We start from the raw sequence: 19,374 nt of genomic DNA on the forward strand, positions 1-19,374 counted from the left end.
AACAAAAATAAATAATAACAAATAAATAATTACTTTGCAACTCACACAGTGAACCAAGTGAATAGGTATATATTATGTAAAAAAATATACTGACAGTCCAATAAACTCAAGTCTAATATTATATCAAAGTACTACATGTGAACTGCAAACATTTTAGTTTATGCGGGTTATTGCCCAAAAATGAGGTTTTGAGAATCAAGTTAAAACAAATAATGAGTTAATTTTTATGCCACTTACTCTCAAGAGTTCAGAACGTTTCGTTGACGTGACTGCACAAAAGTATGCAGATGAGAACTCTTTACAAATCCCTCCAACATAACCTTAGTATAGCAACAAAGCCCAGCACTCTAGACATGCTCTTAAAGCTCTCACACAATTTTAACCGTGGAAACAGACAGATTAAATATATACACTCCTACTTCTCTACAGGCCTGCTGTCCTGCTCCTGTGAACTGGCTGGCTCCCAGCAGAGCACTAAAAGCTCCAAACGCTGTTTAAAATGCAGACGAGATCAGAAGAGCAATTAGGCCGATTAGCACTGCTAATGTTAGATGCCAAATAGTTGAAGCTGTTCTGTACAAGTAGTCTCTGTCAAGTGTGACAATCCCATCTTCTCAAATATTCACCCCTGGGCCAAAGTCTCATTGAGTTGAGTGCTATTTTTAGAAAAAGCTGATATTACACGTCTACTGACATCCAAAGCTGTGGTACTGTACTAAAAATAGTTTAGTATTAATCTCAGACCACTAACTATTAACTCTTTCCCCGCCATTGACTCGTCAATTAAGAGAAAACATTTGCATAAAAAATTTGTTTCTGAAGAATTTTTATTTTATTTATCTCCAATTCCGCACCTACACAATTTATGAAAAATGTTTTTAACAAAATTTACACTCTGTGTATGTTTTGATAATCGTTCTGAATCTGATCTCTAAAAAAAATATTCATAAAAATGCAAATATTTTAGCTTTTTGCTAAAAAATAGTATTTTTAAAGACAAATACTTAAGAATTTATAAGTAGAGAAAAAAATATGGATAGGATGAAAAGTTTTTTCCCATTTTTGTTTGTTTGTTTATTGTTTGTTTGAAAGCAGAGGGTCTGTTCTTTCATTTGATATATTTGTATGTTTATATATTTATAGAAGAGCATTGTCATGAAAGGCATTTTGTGAAAATCACAAAAAATGCTGGCGGGCAACTTTTCAAAAAATGTCTGGCGGGGAATGAGATAAAAATATCTGAATATAAATAATCTGTATTTTTTGAAAAAAAAAAAAAAATCAATACATAAAAACCCACAATTCACAACGATGATCTTATAAGTTGAGATTTATTAGTTGAGATGTCAGGTCTGATTTTACGAAAAATATTACTTTGACGTCATTTAATATAAAGGTACAGTAAGTGCATAAATGCAACAGCATTTTTATTTTTCAAACAGAGATGGCGATAGAGAGGCATAAGTTATGTATCATAGCTTTATACAGAGGCGTCATGCCCATTCAAACTGAGGGGGCACCTGCCCCCTTGGTTTTTTTGAGCCAATGGATTTTGCATCCAACCTCTAAATCAAATAAGCGTCCATTAATCTGTTATTTGACTTTTAATCTGTTAATATGCACAATATTATACATTCTGTGCTGCATCCTTGTCACTTTTCGGAGATTTTCGCCGTTTTGATCGTGTTTTGATCATGTTACATTACTTTTATTCTGGCGGCAGCTGGCGCTGCAGTCAGAGCGCAGCCGCAGACGTCATCAGTGTCTGGGCGCGCTCACGAGCTCTCTGCTGTTGCTGGCTTGCTGCTGCATTTGGCTATCTGAGGAATTAAAACGTGTTAGAAACGCTCACAACATTTCCAAACCCCAGTACGGTAATGTGCAGTTAACCTTCTCTGTGTAGAAAATGTATGGTTTTAAATGTGACCGTCTCAACGTTATATTAGTAGAGATTCATCTTCTTGGCACAACGCCAAAGTTCGCCAAAGTTCACGCGGGCGCGGAATCTCACATGCTCACATGAGGTAAAATTTAATGCAAAAATCCGTTCCTCTAATAATTGTATCTAAACATATTTTTTAAAATCATTATTGAACATTAAAATCAATCACGTGGCTATAGCTGATGTCATTTTCGTTGTTTATATACTTTATGGATTTAAAATTACATAAATTTTATATGATAATGTAGTTGTTGTGCAAAATGCATTAATGACACAATTAAACAAGCCATTAAGACTTAAATAAAACATGCCGTTTCAGATGTGAATATGATGCAAATGTGTCATTATTCCGATTGAATAGTATTTGATATGAAAGTTAGTCATCACTTTTATTTTGGAGGTTTTTGCATGAAAGCAGGGGTTTTCAGATTGTTAGAAATGTAAGTGCCATGGAAAAGACTGAAAGCTCTATAATATTTCGTTTGATGTCTGTGTATACACAAATTTCTGGGAGCTGTTGACACTGTGCCCCCTTAAAAAAAATTGGTGCATGACGCCCCTGGCTTTATATGTGTTTGCTGCGTGTAGATTTTAGCGGGATCTAGTGGCAGTGCCGGCCAATAACTTCTCTTCCAAGGGGGAAAAATTCAAAATATGTGTACAGAGTGTCATATGTGTTGCTTGTGATGTCAAAATATGTGTTTGTTGCATCATGTGAACCATGTGCATCATGCATCATGTCAAAATACGTGCCTGCTGCACATGCGTCGAAAGGGTTTATGATAAAAGAGACGCTCACGTTCACAACACTCGCACGACACTAACTGATTACACATGAAATAAAGCGAGTATCTGGAAAATGCGAGCATCTCTTTTATCATAAACCCATTCGAAGCGTCTGCAGCAGAAACGTATTTTGTGGATGTCGAGTGATCCACATAGGTTTGCATGATGTACCAAAGACATGACGGGCAAATTACATGTTGTGTTGAGCTTTGCATCGTGCACCCTCAAAAAAAGTCCCCGGCCGCCTGTGAGATTGTAAATTGCAACCGACAGCTTAGTCCTCCCTTTCAAAATGAATAGAGAAGCTACGCTAGTCCCACAGGACAAACATGTCATTATCTGAGAAACTAAGGGCTAATAGAAACATGCCAGTGTAAAATTGTGACTTCCACTCTTTGTAAAAAAGTAATCGTTGGATTAACACAAAATTATTTAATTAAAATGTATTTTTTACCAAATAAAATTTTCTCACTTTGAGTGAAAAATAAAAGTTTTAATTTTTAGATGTTACCAATTTAAGTAATTTTTTAAGTAAATCCAACTTTTAATTTTTGCGGTGCATGTAAGGGGACCTACGGTACGTATATGTAGATAAAAAACAGCTATTTCAAAGGTAATAAAACATTTATTTTGCAAGGGGTTTATACACCACTGATAATATAGTTATATTATATGGCTTTCTGAAGAGATGCTCATAAAAGTTACACAGCACACCTTTAGAAAAATAAGCTACTAAATCAGGTGATGCTAGAACATCGGATAAAGCAAAAATGATGACTTGCATAAAGCTGAAATATATTATGTGTTATAGTGTAATATTTTAGTTTATGCAACAGTTAGTTGCGGTCCTCAGAACTAATTGGATGAGAGGCAATCCAGGAGTAATGATACTGTATATTACCAGAAAAGCACTGGGATGTCTATTTCATATTATGAATCAGCATCACAAGCAAAAGCTCTATATAGCCATATTTCAACCTGGCTGTGATTAAACAGCAATTATGGGGTCATTTGTCTTGTAACAATAGCAAAATTAGTTTTGTTGCCAAACAGCCTTTATACGTACAGTCTATAAAAGCCCTGTTGTCACACTTGCAATAAAAAGTGTTAGAGAGCACCTATTTCATTGCTTAAAAACAATGTTATTTGTGTATTTGGTATAATACAATGTGTTTGTGTGGTTTATGGTTAAAAACACACATTACTTTCCACATACTGTAAATTTTTGTAGTCCAAAATTCACTCTCTTCCTGAAACGCATGGATTTGAAAGCTCTGTGTCCCTGATTGGTCAGCTAATCTGTAAATTGTGATTGGCCTGAATACCTCTGACGTCAGCAAGAAACGTGACGCTCCTCACCATGTTTAAAAGATTCGGTTTTTAACAGGAGTTAATTTACAAGCTGAGTCCGAAGTGGGAGGAATTATGATAATGTCGGTCTTGTCTACATCACCAAATCCCAGGAAGTAAACTGTTGCCTACAATCTGTGTGTTTGTTGTAGTCCAAGAAAAAAGATTTGGTTGGGGTTTGAACCTTTTGCATATCGTTAACGTACTTATACACACTTACACACCAAAGGAAATGTAAAAACGTGAATTAGACAATAGGTGCTCTTTAACGCAAAAGAGCACTTAGGGGGTGTGGCCAGTAGATGTCCCACCCACTTTGATCACAGGCCCACCCAATTATTATACACGTATTGTTATTTCGTTGCTTTTAATATGATTTCAAAGATGACTATACCATCAAAAAATTTAAATAAAGAAAACGTGGTTTTAGATGGTGCTTGATGAGTTTAATTGAAATCTGTGTTGACATCTGGTTCACCCTTCAAAAGTAATTTTTTAAGATTAACTGTTTTCAAATATCATCCAAAAAGAGCATTCTGTGAAAATATAATCTTTATATATTTAATATTTACTGCGTAAGGTCATGTCAATGAAGAAAATCATAGTGAAATTAATGCCAAAAATCAGACTTTGATTCTCGTTCACCTCAGAATTTGATTTTGAGACTTTAGCCTGGTTTTCAGGGTCACACATTAAACATTGGTGTTTTGTGTCACATTGCCGTTTCTGCTATTTTGTAAAAGCAATAAATCCCACCCGGCTTCTCGTGGTTTATTACTTTAATAGCTCCTTCTGATTTAAAGTACACAGCTAAAAACATCATAGTTTCATAGTTTGATGGATTTGGGCATTTAACAATTTCCTTCGTTTCACGTCATGCCATTCATTTGGATTTGTTTTGATCCATGTGAAGCAAACAACACAGCAAAATCACTGGTGTTAAAATAACACCCAGGGTGTCAAATTTAACACTTGAAAAGTGTGTATATGTGTCCACACTACACTGTGTTAATTTAGTCAAAAGTGTAGTGTTAATTTAACAACACTCATTATATGTTAATTTAACACTCAATATTGTTAAATTTTACACTTTGTTCAACACTATTCATTGTTGTTTCCACACTACACTGGTGTTGGCACAGAAATACAGTGTTAAAAATTAACACTCCTAATTTAAGGTCAACACCAGTGTAATGTCAATTCAACAATGTTAAGTGTTAAAATACTGATTAATAGCCACTTTTGTTGCTAATGGGTTGTTTCTATAAAAGACAAATGACAAGAAATATTGCAAAACCTCTTTTTATTAAAGTACATCACATTTAATATTTACATTAATACACAACACTTTGCATTTAACACTGCTTATTTAAATACCTCAGCTACAATTAGAATACAGAATACAGTATGGAATAATGAAAGTTATCTTATACCACAGCACAGTGACATGAAAACCACTTATTATAAGGTCTTTAATATATCAAATGAGAGTTTAAAAAAAAATTAGCCACCCTACTCAAAACTTGAACATTAAAATACACTGCAATTACCTTACTGGCAGGCAGAAATGCTTATCCTTCACAATACTAAAGATTTTTCCATAACAAAACAGACATTTCAATTCAAAAGACGTTTCATTTTTCTTAAATGCGTTCCAACCTGGTATTTAGTTCTGTAGTTGTTTTACTCATGATGTAGTGGAAGGCTGCATCAGAGGTCTTCATCATGGAGGGAATGGCTTTTTGGTCCAGAATGATGCAAAAATTCTGGATGCAACTTCTGTTCCCAACGCAGTGCAGGCAGGGCTGTGCTGATTCATCCCCCTCAAAGCATGGATTGATGCTCATCACCTAAGTGTTTTAAAAGAGTGTATTTGATGAATGTATTTTATGTGTATTTATGAACTTGTATGCATTTACATGGGGTGAACAATGCAAGCAAACTAACTGCTGAATAAATAACTAGAACAAAATACTAAAAAACTTACACAGCACAATCAGTAGCTTCAGTTGCACATCGACCCTCTCCAGTCTTTCTTCCTTTCACAAATGAAGGCAAGAGGTGAATGAGCCAGGGAAGAGCTGCCACATCACTGTCCCGTCCTAGCAAAACAGAATTTAAACACCATGAGTATACAGTTAAACTTTAAAACCGTAAAAGTAGCAAACCCATGTACACTTACCATATTTAAACTCCTGTTGACCAGACAGAGGGTCATCCATATTGTTGTATGTTGGCTATTTTGCAATACATCACCTCAGCATATTTCTGCAGATTTTCAAAGACAAAAAGAGTCAAGAAAATACCAAAAAGGGTGCAGTTTTAACTGTTATTTGAATCAAAATCATCTCAGTATAATAAATCATGTTAGAGACAGTGTACAGTACAAATGTACTGTGTGTACTCACATAACTAGTTGGTAAGCTCTTATCCTCCAAACTGGGTTAAGGAATAACAGTTCCAGAATTCATGGGTATGCCGTATTCAAATATAGTCTGGTAGGGTCCTATCACAAAAAAATGACAATAAAGACTCTGAAAACTCAACATTCTTTTTATATTAAAAACAGCACTCAAGACAATATGAATCTTCATTTATACATTTTCAAAATAGTAATCAATTTGATTGCTATTTAATATGACATCAATAGCAAAACGATGTATGAGAAGATAATATATTTTTATTAAAGTTGGCAGCAGGTCATGTGAGTTTCTTTCCAGATTAATAATAATAATAATAATAATAATAATAATAATATGTACAAAACTACATATACTAAAAAGATTGGTTAACTGTTCAGTTATGTCAAATAAAATGATTTATATGTATAAATATATAAACTTACCTTCTGTAATGAATGTATTAGCAGTCGTTTCTCATTGGAAGTCATCCATGTCAGGTCTTCTTTAATAAACTGCCCTAAAAACAGCATCTCTTCTGAATGATTTGAAGCACTCAGTGTGAACTTTCACCAAACTAGCATCTATAATGACAGAAAAAAAAACGTTCACGTTAGCCTTACACGTTTTACACTTCCGTATGTATTTGCCATTTGCATCTGTCTGACATCTAGCGCCATGAAAAGCTTACAACACACAATGCATCCAATCTGTGCATACAAATGATGATATATTGTGAGGTTTTGGTCAAATTAATTGTTGGTTTGGCGATATTTCCCCTGTTTGCATACATCTTAGAAAAACACATGACGTTGCGGTTGCGGTTTTCTCCGTGTTTTTCAGTAATTTGAATAATTAACCAATATCCGTGCACTCACGTGCATGTAAACGACCTCGTTAACTCACGGTATCTAGCCTATATGATTACCTCATAACGAGCATCATATGGTGAATAAACGAGCTTTCATTTAACTTAATTTCATACCTTCAATTTGTAGTGCATGTCGCGTTTTATCATGGTTCAATTCTTTCGTTCATATCTCCTGTTAATATTATCCTTCTTGGTTTTAAACTTTTAGCTAGCAGTTTAACTTTATACTAAACTAACAAGGGAACAACGTAACACAAGGTAGCTCTGATTAAACTGAACCAAATAACGAACAAAGGGGAAATAAAATGGGAAAAATATCTTATTTAGGTTTTTTGGCATATGGCTGCATAGAGTCAGACAGAGAAATAACAGTTTAATTTAGCCAAACCATGTGAATATTATGAGACTGATTTACCTGATCTCTTCAGTCCTCCTGTGAAAGAAAATGGCGGTAAAATCCCTGACAGGAAATGTTTAGTGGAGGCGTGGCTTGATTTACACCGCTCAGAGTGAAATCTGATAACACCCTTGTTTTACACTGATACTGTCGTGAATATAACACTGGCCTAGCAATGGCAGTGTTATTTTATTACCAGATAGTGTTAAAACAGCATCAACACTGTGTATTTAACACCATCCCTGAAAATTTAACACTGGTGATTTTGCTGTGAACACTGCCAAAATGTTTTATTATTTAATTATACATGAACATTTAAATGAATAACAAAGCAAGGTTTCTTGTGATGTCAATGTCTGTCTCATGAAAGACTGCTGAGTGTGGAGGCTGGCTATGTCACTTGTTTTTGGCTGCGGTGAACATGCTGACCACATTTAAAGCGTAAGACACCCAGCTGGTAGACTCCAAAGGCTAACATTTGTTTAAGAGTCCGCTGACGCAAATACGGAGGATTTCATAATGTTGGCATTGTAGTATGTTTATTTCTTGTATAAATAAATCAAATAACTGTATTTATGATATTTCGGATCTCACTACTCATAAAAAAAAATATTTGCAGAAAACTCTGCAATACTTGAGTTAGATTCGCTCATGCAGCAAGCAGCTGTGTAATAAGAGGCTAAAGATCTAGAGATGTGATGCCGGGGTCCTGGTCACCTGTTCAGGGTTCATTTTGTGATAAGTTTTCCAGATGGCTGTGTGGATTTGCTTCCATTCACTGAAGTGACAGTTAGCGTTTAAAGGGTTCAGGGTTTAGATTTTGGCATCATGTTCTTTCACACCTGACTCTGTGAGCTATTTCTGTCTTATACAGTAGACATGTCATCGTATGCCATAGCATTAAATTTACTTTTCACTGAAATTGCTATTTTCCACATGCTTTTGGCCATGTACCATTGGTCAAACAATGTACGCCAGCAGTCCCCTTAAAAAGGTCCTAATATGTGCAATAGGTGGGGTTCATTGTAACAAACAGAAGGTTTGTTGTAACACCTGCTAGAAAATTTAGTTTAAACACAAATAATTCAATCAAATTCTGTCTATATACTAAAGGTGGATATTGTTTATATATCTGCCTATAATAGACAGATATCCACACATTCATCCATCCATGATCCTTCATCTAACCATCCATGTATTATTCAGCAATGCATATAAATAGATTTTTTTAAAATGGCTGCAAAATTAAGACAAAAAAAGTTATTTCCCCTAACAGTTATCTTTTTTTTCAGCTGCAAAAGCGAGGGGTGAGCAGTGGACTGAGCCATTGGTATCAATTCCCAACCTCACCACTAAATGCCGCTAAAATTTACACACTGCACCTTTAGCACAATTTCAGTTATTTTGTGCCCCCCTCACCGCTACAAATTTTCATTGGTTTTCTGACAGTGTATGTACCAAAGAATAAACTCACATCACAGTGTTTTTTAATTCAACTTTTCCTTTTTTTATGAAAGAGATTGTAAATGTACGGCCCCTACCAGTTAAATACATTAAAGCCTATAGATAATATTTATTGGCTATGGGCTCATCCTTCATGAGGATGAAATGTTGGGTCTTTGAGAAATGTGCCATTAACTCAAAGGTCAAACCAGCCTTTGAAACCGTATGTGTCAAATTCCTCAGCTGTTTCATTTAGTATTTAAATCTACTGGAACTAATGTGTAATTAAAGAAACACAGGATTTTTGCCATAAGCCGGAGGATGATATGTTGAAAACCACTGTGGTGGAAATCCAAATGAATTTGTCAATGGCATTTAACAAGTACAGTATGTAGAAAATATTTTTCAGCATTGGCATGTGTTTCATTTTTTTTTTTTGTAACTTGGCTTCTGCACGCACTGTTTATTTGATTAGTTGATGATGTTTACCCAACTTCATTTTGTCTTCATGTTTTTGTTTTAAGGCCAATGCCAGTTTTCATTTGCATATTTTTAGTGAATGTGTGAATTCATTTACTGAAAAGAAAGACTAAGCACCAAAGAAAATGTAACCCCAAATTACTCTGTTATATTTCAGATTCTGTCAGGCATTTTTTACTGGACTTTGGATTTCCTAAGACATTTTCTCTTCTTGGTGGATTGCTGGCATGGTATTTAGACTCAAGCTGAGATTTTTCTAGAGACTCTTCACACTAGAAATCCGACCAAATCCACTTGACCTTCAGGGGTCAGCCAGAACTGTTACCTTGCTGCTTGCCACAAACCTTGTGGTCACCTTAATTGTGCAGACAGCTAAATATTTGGAGATAGCTGGACTTGGCCTATAGCAGTTATTAAATGTTTGTGTCGTGCCTGGCACACAGTGAGTTTAAAGTTCATGCAAAGAGTACAGACATTAAAAAGAGTGCAGTGATATTTCTGGAAATGGAGTCACGCAGTACAGCTGCTTTGGGGCAAAGGAAGTCCCACCTTTTACAAAAAAAAGACAATAATCGTTAATTTAAGCTAGTGCTTTTTAGGAGGGCTGGGAAGTACTTTCCTGTGTGCATTTGTTGGAGCAAAATGAAAAAGGTAATATTTTGAGCATTGGAAACAGAGTGACCAAGCACATTTTGACATATTGGTTTGCCCCCATTCAAATAGACAATACTTTATTTTTTCTCATATGACTGAAGTAGCTGACCGGAGGCATTACAGATCTGGCCACCAAATGTGTAAAGACTTTCCTTAAAGGGAACTTCCACAAGACGCTCTTAAGATATTAAAATAAATCTTTGATGAAGCACTGGGGACCTGATTATAGCACTTATACATGGAAAAATTTTCATGTAATGTCCCCTTTAAAGAGATTGTGGTTTACTTCATCTCACAATGTATTTAATTTACTACACTCATGTATTTGTGTGTATAGCGTGCATGTTTATGCAGAAATTATGATTCATCAACTCTCCAAATCTATCTAACTATGTTATATTACTATGTTAATTGTTTATAAATAACAAAAATAATTTATTAGAGCTTGATCTGTGAAAGGTTCTGAATTCAAATGAAGTCTGTGCAAACATACTCAAAGCTGTAAGGTAAGGATCACAAATGAAAGGTATGATCATGTGCAGTCTAGACCTATTCAAAATTTCAGTGATTGTCACATATTTAAAAATAATAATTCAAAAGTTAAATATAATTGTATACATATACAACATGTTTCAACAGAAAAGGCTTCCGACTTTACCTGTAAACTGACGGCAAACTGTGCAAAACATTGCATTGTTTCTTTTGTCGTGTTTTACCCAAGTAAATGTCTGAAGAAAGGCTCATGAATATTACTTATTACAGGCCAAAACGATGGGCTGCGTTTCCCGATAACGTTGTCTCTTAGCGCGCTACAAAGACTCTTAAGTTAAACCTGTATACCTTAGGCGCGTTTCCCGAAATGTACCTTAGCGGGTTTCTTAAGGTATTCCTTCTTAGGTACGACGTTACCAGGTGCTGTCCATGGCGATGGTGCTGAATAGGTTGATATCGATTGCTCGACAATCAATTGTTCACTTTATGTAATAGGTTTCACTGCGTTATGAGATAGCGGTGTTCTTTATTAAAGAAACATTTCAGAAATAGCTCAAGTTAATTTATTAGGAATATCTTGTAAAAATATTTCAAATTGCAAACAACTAAATTAAACCTTTTATTTTATATCAAACCCGTGCAAAACCCGCAACTTCATTTCCAAACGTATCATGCATAAACTGCTCCATTGCATTCGCTATGCCTTCACTTTAAAGGATAATTTATATTAGGGGTTGCACAGGGGAATAAGGTGGGTCGTGCAAGTCAGGCGTTGCACAGGGGAATAAGGTGGGTCGTGCAAGTCACCTGGCTTGGCTGTGCATTACACTTCAAATATATAAAAACAAATTGTTGTTCATTAGTTCACCCGTGGACACTGGATCCGCAAGCAGCGCGTTTACAATGCGGATAACGCTTAATGGAAGCATTTCTGGAGCCGCGCCTGTCTGTTTAACTTAAATATAAAATATAAATATATATTATATGATATATAAATATATTATGATTGCTTTAGATTTTAGCTTTGATTAGTTTTAATGTGGAAAATTTGTTGACCTTATACAAGCAATAATCAAGTGGAGCAGTTTCTTTTGAGTGTTTATAAAGAATATGGCATGCAGCTGCCTCAAAGAAAACATTAAAAACTTCGATGCAAAGTCGACTTAACATCAATAATAATATTTAGGAAAATCAACAATTATGATTTCGTGATGAATGTGCTCCCGTGGCATGCAATTTTTACTTGATTTGTTTTATTGCAGCTAAAATAGCCGGTAAAGATTTAACGGATTTGAAATGCACAAATGAAATAGTAAGATTCGCTGTATAGCTGCCTGCCACACTCTAAAAAACAAACGGTGCTATATAGCACCAAAACAGTTGCTTTGGATCGTAACGATAGAAGAACCATTTTTAGTGCCATATAGCACCAGTGAAGAACCAGTGAAGCACCAGTGAAGCACCAGTGAAGCACCTGTGTAGAACCATATAGTGCTATGTAGAACCATATGTGGTGCTATATGGCCCCTATATGGTTCTACACTGGTGCTTCACTGGTGCTTCACTGGTTCTTCACCGGTGCTATATGGCACTAAAATGGTTCTTCTATCGTTACGATCCAAAGCAATTGTTTTGGTGCTATATAGCACCGTTTGTTTTTTTAGAGTGCACATTTAACCAACTCCTCCACCCAAACTCTTTTTTTAATAGTTTCTTAAGCCTGTAATACGAAGCTGATGTTGCTTTGGAAAAAAATATTAAACATCTAACCACCATCAGTGTAATAATGTCTGATTATGTGAATGTTTTATTCTTTAAATTAAAAAAATGCCTAATTTAACACGGAGTGTACTTCAACTTTTTTTTTACAGATATTTAGTTATATAGATTGCAATCTACACAAGCTTTTATCACAGCCATGGCCCCAAGCAGAGTCAAGTGGGATAAGGTATAGCTAAGAGTGCTCCAGACCAACCTTCCCAACGATTGACTTATAGAAGGGATACGTAACTATGAACGTTTCGGGAAACACATATTAACGATAAGGTACAGCTTAAGGTACAACTTAAGAACGACGTAGAGCTAAGAAGGTTTCGGGGAACGCAGCCCTGTTCTTAGCAGAGCTCCTGAAAGAAGAGCTGTAAAAAATATATAGTGATTATTTTTGGTACTTAAACTGCAAATATATATCTTACATACGGCCACAAACAGAAAATATATTTTAGAGACTGAGGGCGAATCACAGGCCCGATCCAGCAAGTGACAATACCGTTAACTGGCCCAAACGTCTCTCACGCTGGACCCAGATGCAACCGGGCAGTCCTTTATGTTGAGCCCTGCTATTTAAGAAAAGTGTTGATTTTGTTTCAACTAGTGGAAAATGACTTTCTGAACATTTATCCTTTGAATAATGTGTAACTAAATAAATAATATATAATAATTTATGATAAAAGAAAATGATCTGTGAAGCTACAGTTGGATCAAAGAAAGTTCTCACTTGCTATAGGCCAACAAGATTGAAGAAGCACTACAGCAGATATAATCACACAGTTATAATTAAACTCAACAGAGATAAACTGCCATCCACTTCAGTGAAAAGTAACTTATCTGCTAAAATGATGAAGAATTAATTCTGGCTCGATTTTTACTCTGATTATTTGCTAAATTCGAGTGCCCCCGTAATTCAATTAAACATTCCTGTGAACATAATAATCAGCCAGACATTTTTGTCGTTTGCCAACACAAAGAGCACTAATGTCATCATTCTCCTATACAGCATACAGAAGCCATATGCTATGTGAACAAATGTGATTGAATAGTTCATGATTATCATATTGCTGGGGCCCCAGGTGACACAACTCAATACAATACATACATTTACATATGACACTTGTGTTGATAAATGTGTGGAGAGGAAGAAATGTGTTGCAATTTTTCACTCAGGCTTGAAATCAGAGAGCACTCCTGTTTCAGCATGCTGCTGTTCCCGGTTTCCAATTAGTTGGATTTCTAAGTCTTATTTTGACGGACAGTGTAGACTATGTTTACATGGACTGATTTTATTATTTTGAATCAAATTCAATTTGATTGCGGATTTTTACAGATACCTTGTATGGGACCGTGAACTCTGCATGTGATAAAAACATCCATTTACATTTGCATCACATGTACTTTATTGCGAGCAACATTTCTGCATGCATGGAAAACAGGGTTTATTGTTAGTGTTACAGAAACTGCAAGACACATAAGTTTGGTTGTGGAGAGCGGCGTAACTGCTATTTTTAAAGGGCCTTTTTCTGCTTATGTTCAATATTTTTATTCCTGAATATAATTTGATTTATTATTTAGGGTATTAAGGTATTTATTGTAACTGTTGTTGTAAAATATGTATAGAAATGTAACCAATCTTACTCTGAGTTAGATTTGAAGTGCTCTGGTCCAGCACAAGAGATGGACGCTCTAACAAGGAGGCAGAAGGCCATGGGGTTCAATGTCTGTTGCTAGGGCACTTGTTGAGGTTGGGGAGTGAGGTTTCCTTATTTTATAATCATAATATTTCATAGAAAAATGCAATGCACAACATACTCTCAATAAAACAATAAATAAATAACAATAACATAGTCTGTTTGATGACAGACTTTTGACCTCTTTTTTGTATTCCAGTGTCATCCTGGGAGTTCCCCTCCATTCCAACGACGGTAGCTTCTGCTGTCTCATTCTCAATAGTAATATATCTTGGATTTGTTTTGTGCCCTGTAAAATACGTGATATGCTGCTTGAAATCCTTTTATTCCACTGGGGATAAAAAATAATTCATCTGAAGCAGGTATATAAAGACCAGAGAGGGGGATAATCCCCCACCCCCCAGCAAATCACACCCTGCTTATACTTATGAGGAGTTCAGATGCTATCTACTGTAGGTGCATCTGATGTTTTCTCGTAAATTAGTAATTTTTTTCAGGCTCTTATGTTTAGGTATTTTCGCTGCAAATCCCTCTAAGTGCATGCATGCTTATTTAGCCAAAACCTCCACTTCTAAAAATCACTTCTTAGTAGACATAGTTGCAAAACAGTCGCAAAATCACTAAAGATGGAATTAGAAATATTGCAAATAATGAAAGTCGTAATGGAAAAATAAAGCAACTGAACCACGCATTAGGTTGCGCTGTGGTTCATGTCACTACCACATTCGAGTTGTGTTCAGGTCCAAGTGGACACATGTTTGAATGTGATCGATGATCGTTTCATGTGCTGTCATTCATCCAATTCGTCTTTTGTGCACATAAAGGACCTTGCTAAAAAAAGAAGTGCATTTAACAGATTTTTCCAATAAAGGCAGTATTTCTGCTAATTTAAGGTACCTTAGAACATGTTTTACACTTTAGTTACTGACTGGTTTATTTTATTTTTCTACTAACAGTGGTATACATGCCTTACATTACCTTTTGTTTTAAAATTACCAGATGTCATTTCAAATACACGACCGTCATGTACAGTACAGTAGTGTGAAAAAGTGTTGGCCCCCTTCCTGTTTTTTTTTTTTGTTGTTTTTTTGCATGTTTGCCACACTTTAATGTTTCAGATCATGAAAAAATATATTTATCAAAGATAACACAAGTATACACAAGAGGCATTTTTTTAGCTCACATAACACACACTGTTTCTGCATTTCTGATGTTAAACTGGAGTACCTATAGAGTAGTATGACATCCTTTACAGTAAATCTCCAAAGAGTCTTTAGATTAATCAGATTTATAAAAGAAAGATTAGCTTTACCGAATCTTTCCGATGACGTACGAAAAAACGAAGAAGGAGGAGTTTCTACTGTGGGAGGAGCGAGTACGAGTCATGCAACACTATACAACACTTATAACTTATGATTCACTACATGTTTGTATCATTTATATAATATGCACGCGCCTATTTCCAACATAAGTCAGAAGTCTTACTTACCGCATGCAACTCATGACCCAGTTGGGACTTTTCAATGAAATCCAGCACATTAACACACACGCAAATCTTCGCTGCTATCACGGATAATAAACTTTATCCATTGTTTACATAAGGCTGGCTTTCTTCTCCTTACATCCAAAAACACACTTCTTCTTTCGTGCCATTGTTGAGCTTTGAAATTAAAGAAAGCTGTGTTGCGTGATATGATGTTTGCAAGTTCTAACATCTCCCGCTGATTGACGGGTGGGCGGGGTTTTCCGGGGGAAGTGCCCATCAAAAGAAGTGATACGTATAGAAAACCCCTGAAACGTCAGCTGGACCTGTAATCGAAAAAAAAACTTTCCAAAACTTGTACGAACCCTGGCGAAGTGCATTCGGCACAGAAATACTCTAACACGCCCATCTGCTTTTTTGACACTTTGCCTACGTTTAGCATGAGGAAACAACTCTATAACTATAATATAGTCAGAATGCTTGACATACCATTGAACCACCCCTTTAAATGGCAGTTTTTATTATGAAGAGAAAACAAATACACATGGCCCTGTGTTAAAAAGTGTTTGCCCACTAAACCTATTAACTGGTTGGGTCACCCTTAGCAGCAACAATTGCAATTAAGCATTTGTGATAACTTGCAATGAGTCTGTAACAGCGCTGTGGCCCACTCTTCTTTGCAGAATTGTTGTAATTCAGCCACATTGGAGGGTTTTCACAATTTGTGGATAATGGCTCTCACTGTGGTTCGCTTTAGAAATGGCTTTATAACCTTTTCCAGACTGATAGATCTCAATAACTTTCTTTGTCATTTGTTCCTGGATTTCTTTGGATCTCAACATGATGTGTATCTTTTGAGGATCTTTTCATCTGCTTTACTTTTGGCGCTTTTTTTATTGCATATTACCCCACAGGTCAAGTTGGGTCAGGTCGTGTCAACTCACTTCACTTTGGCTTGGTTGGCTTTTCCATTGAGTTTAGCTTCACTTTAGAGTGGGAGGGATTATAGGCGTGTTGCTTTATTTGCGGTGCGTGAAAACGAGCGTCGTTTCCCATACATTGATTTATTTGTCAGTCCACTACAAAATCAAAATTGAGCACCACAAGTAGATGTTTGCACATCGCGTTTATCACTACATGTGGGGTCAGTCAACGCACTTGCCTAAGTTGCAAAAACGCAGTGCATACATGCTAACGTGGGCATCATGCATATAGCGCCAAAAACTGCAAAGAAAACCCTGGTATGGTGTTCCTGATTCTCAGCCTGTGGATGTTTTCACCACTAAAAGGGAGTTTGGGAACTTACTACAAAGCACAGCTGACAACAGGTTTTCTCGTGACAGCACAAGCACAGAGGTAAAGTTAACGGCGAAGGATTAGCAATGGCGCTGGTAGTGGAAATTCTATCAGAGACCAATTAGTGATCTACAGTGTTTTCGCGTCCCATTTTAGTATCAGCTCAGCTCGCTTGGAACCCCAACCAGTTCATTGTTTGATGAATTGAAACATTAAGGTGTGACAAACATGCAAAAAAAAAAAAAAATCAAGAAGGGGGACAACAGTTTTCACACCACTATAATTATGCATTTTGTTTTATAACATTCTTGTAGAAAAGACATTTTAAACTGCTCTCTTGTATTGCTAAGTTCATAACTAGCATGCACCCTACAATTAAAAACATTTTACATAATTATGCAAAATTACAGGTTGATTGGAGATGACACACAATAAAACTGAAGGCCTGGGTTTGTGACAAGGCATAACAAAACATTTATTATTAAATGCATTTAAAAAGTTAAACATGTTAACATCTGATCATTACCAGACACCCACATTTATAAAACTGACAGTGAGAGGTATCATCTCATTAAATCGAATATATTGTTCTGATTTACTAGTAATTCTGTGTTGCATTGTCCAGTCTTTTCAGAATAATGCTGAGCTTTTTTTGTGATTGTTGCGGTCAAAAATCCTTGATCTTGAGGGACGTTTTCTTAAAAAATGCGATGTAATATGCAGGATATTTATGAAATTTTATGCAATGAAATTGCGGTAACTTGCAAAAACTGCGGGAACTTGCAAAACTGTTCAATGATGTTCTCGTCACATAATCACGTCAATTCATAACATTCAAATGGCAACGCTTGTGTGAAGTAAATGCAGCATTTTCAACTTTGTGCTAAGATATATGTGATTTTTGCTACGAAAATGTGGGGATTATGAAATCATGCAAGCCCGCATATTTTGTGCATGGAAATCTGAAATGTATGCTGGGAAAGTACGGCGTATTTGAAAAAATGCGGCCCCCGCATAAATATGCAGACTTTGGCTGATTATGCGTTAAATTATGCAATCGCATAATTGTGTTTATCTGGAGGGACTGATTGTCGATTCCAGTGGTTCTCAAACTGCAGGAACGTGGCCACGAGATTGAGCCAGGCAGCTATTAAAAACATTAATTTATCATAAATTCTGTGTCAACCTCAGAAAAAAAGTCTACTTATCCAGATTTAGTACCAATATGTTCCTTTGAGGTACTACTTTGACCTTTTTTGGTGCCATGGTGTACTTCTTGAAAGGTACTGCCCCAGTGACAGCTAGGGACTATTTTCAACCAGACAGTGTAGTGTTATATGAATAGTTAGTAGACCAAACCAGGTGTACACAGACATGACCACTGAGCAGTAAAGAAACTATTGTTGTTCAAAGGTATAGAAAACTTAAGAAACCACAATAGAAAGGTGATTGCTGCCAACTTAATGAAAAGTCTTTCAAGCTTCTCGGCTTGTTGAACACTGGACACTCGATTGATTGGTGTGATAAGTGATTATTGTCTATGACCTTCACAGACCCCAATGAAATGCTTTGACAAATCCAAGGAGGTCTATAATACCCTGATAGATATCTGACAATGTCATTCATATCAGTGGCAGTTGTTCAGTTTTGGACATAGTTTTCATGAGCCAATCACAGAAGTTGTAAATGCCATGTGAGTCATCACTCTTAGCCACAGGACAATGACTTCTGAACATGCTGGCCACAATGATTGGCTGGTGGAATCAGTGTAATATGTTATTGTGATAATGAGATTATGAGCATCAACGTTTAGTTTCATTGATTGATTACACATTGATGTCAATCTTTGACTGAAAGATTGAATGTTCTTTACATTATGTAGGATGATTTATGTAGAGAACAGTAAATCAGAAACAAATGACTTTAGCTAGGGGTTTTCACTGTGTCATGGTCACCCAATGGTCATGCTTCTTGATTGACATGATTTCTGGGAACAATGTAAGTATTATCGTTCCTGTGTTAGGACACATTTCCTATTGAAACATGATGTTGGCACATATTAAACAGATTTTTCCTTTTCTTTCTTTTTAAAGGCCAGAAGCCTTTACTGCACATCACAGTCTGGCAAACCACACTTGACAGTCTGTAAAATGAATGAAAGGAGTGAAACATTCAATAGTGGAGGATTTGTTGATATGACCTTCACTTATACCTGAATATACCTACCAGAACCAGAGGGTGCTGAAGAAGAAAATAAACTTATGTTTGTTATTTGGAGTAAAGCCATATTATTAAAGCCAAGATCTGAAAATCTCAT

General features: G+C 36.0%; 1 long non-coding RNA gene across 1 annotated transcript; it reads right to left on the reverse strand.

Annotated features, from left to right (window-relative positions):
• Positions 1 to 5,415: 5,415 nt before the first annotated feature.
• On the reverse strand, positions 5,416 to 7,879 carry LOC135770490 (uncharacterized). The gene is made up of 6 exons (XR_010542651.2): positions 7,764 to 7,879; positions 6,924 to 7,061; positions 6,487 to 6,584; positions 6,261 to 6,346; positions 6,066 to 6,180; positions 5,416 to 5,928 (listed from the first exon to the last, which is right to left on the reverse strand). It is a non-coding gene; the product is annotated as an uncharacterized lncRNA (long non-coding RNA).
• Between the last annotated feature and the right edge of the window lie 11,495 nt (positions 7,880 to 19,374).

This window comes from Paramisgurnus dabryanus, chromosome 8 (genome assembly GCF_030506205.2).
Source record: "Paramisgurnus dabryanus chromosome 8, PD_genome_1.1, whole genome shotgun sequence".
In the NCBI taxonomy this organism is placed as follows: domain Eukaryota; kingdom Metazoa; phylum Chordata; class Actinopteri; order Cypriniformes; family Cobitidae; genus Paramisgurnus; species Paramisgurnus dabryanus.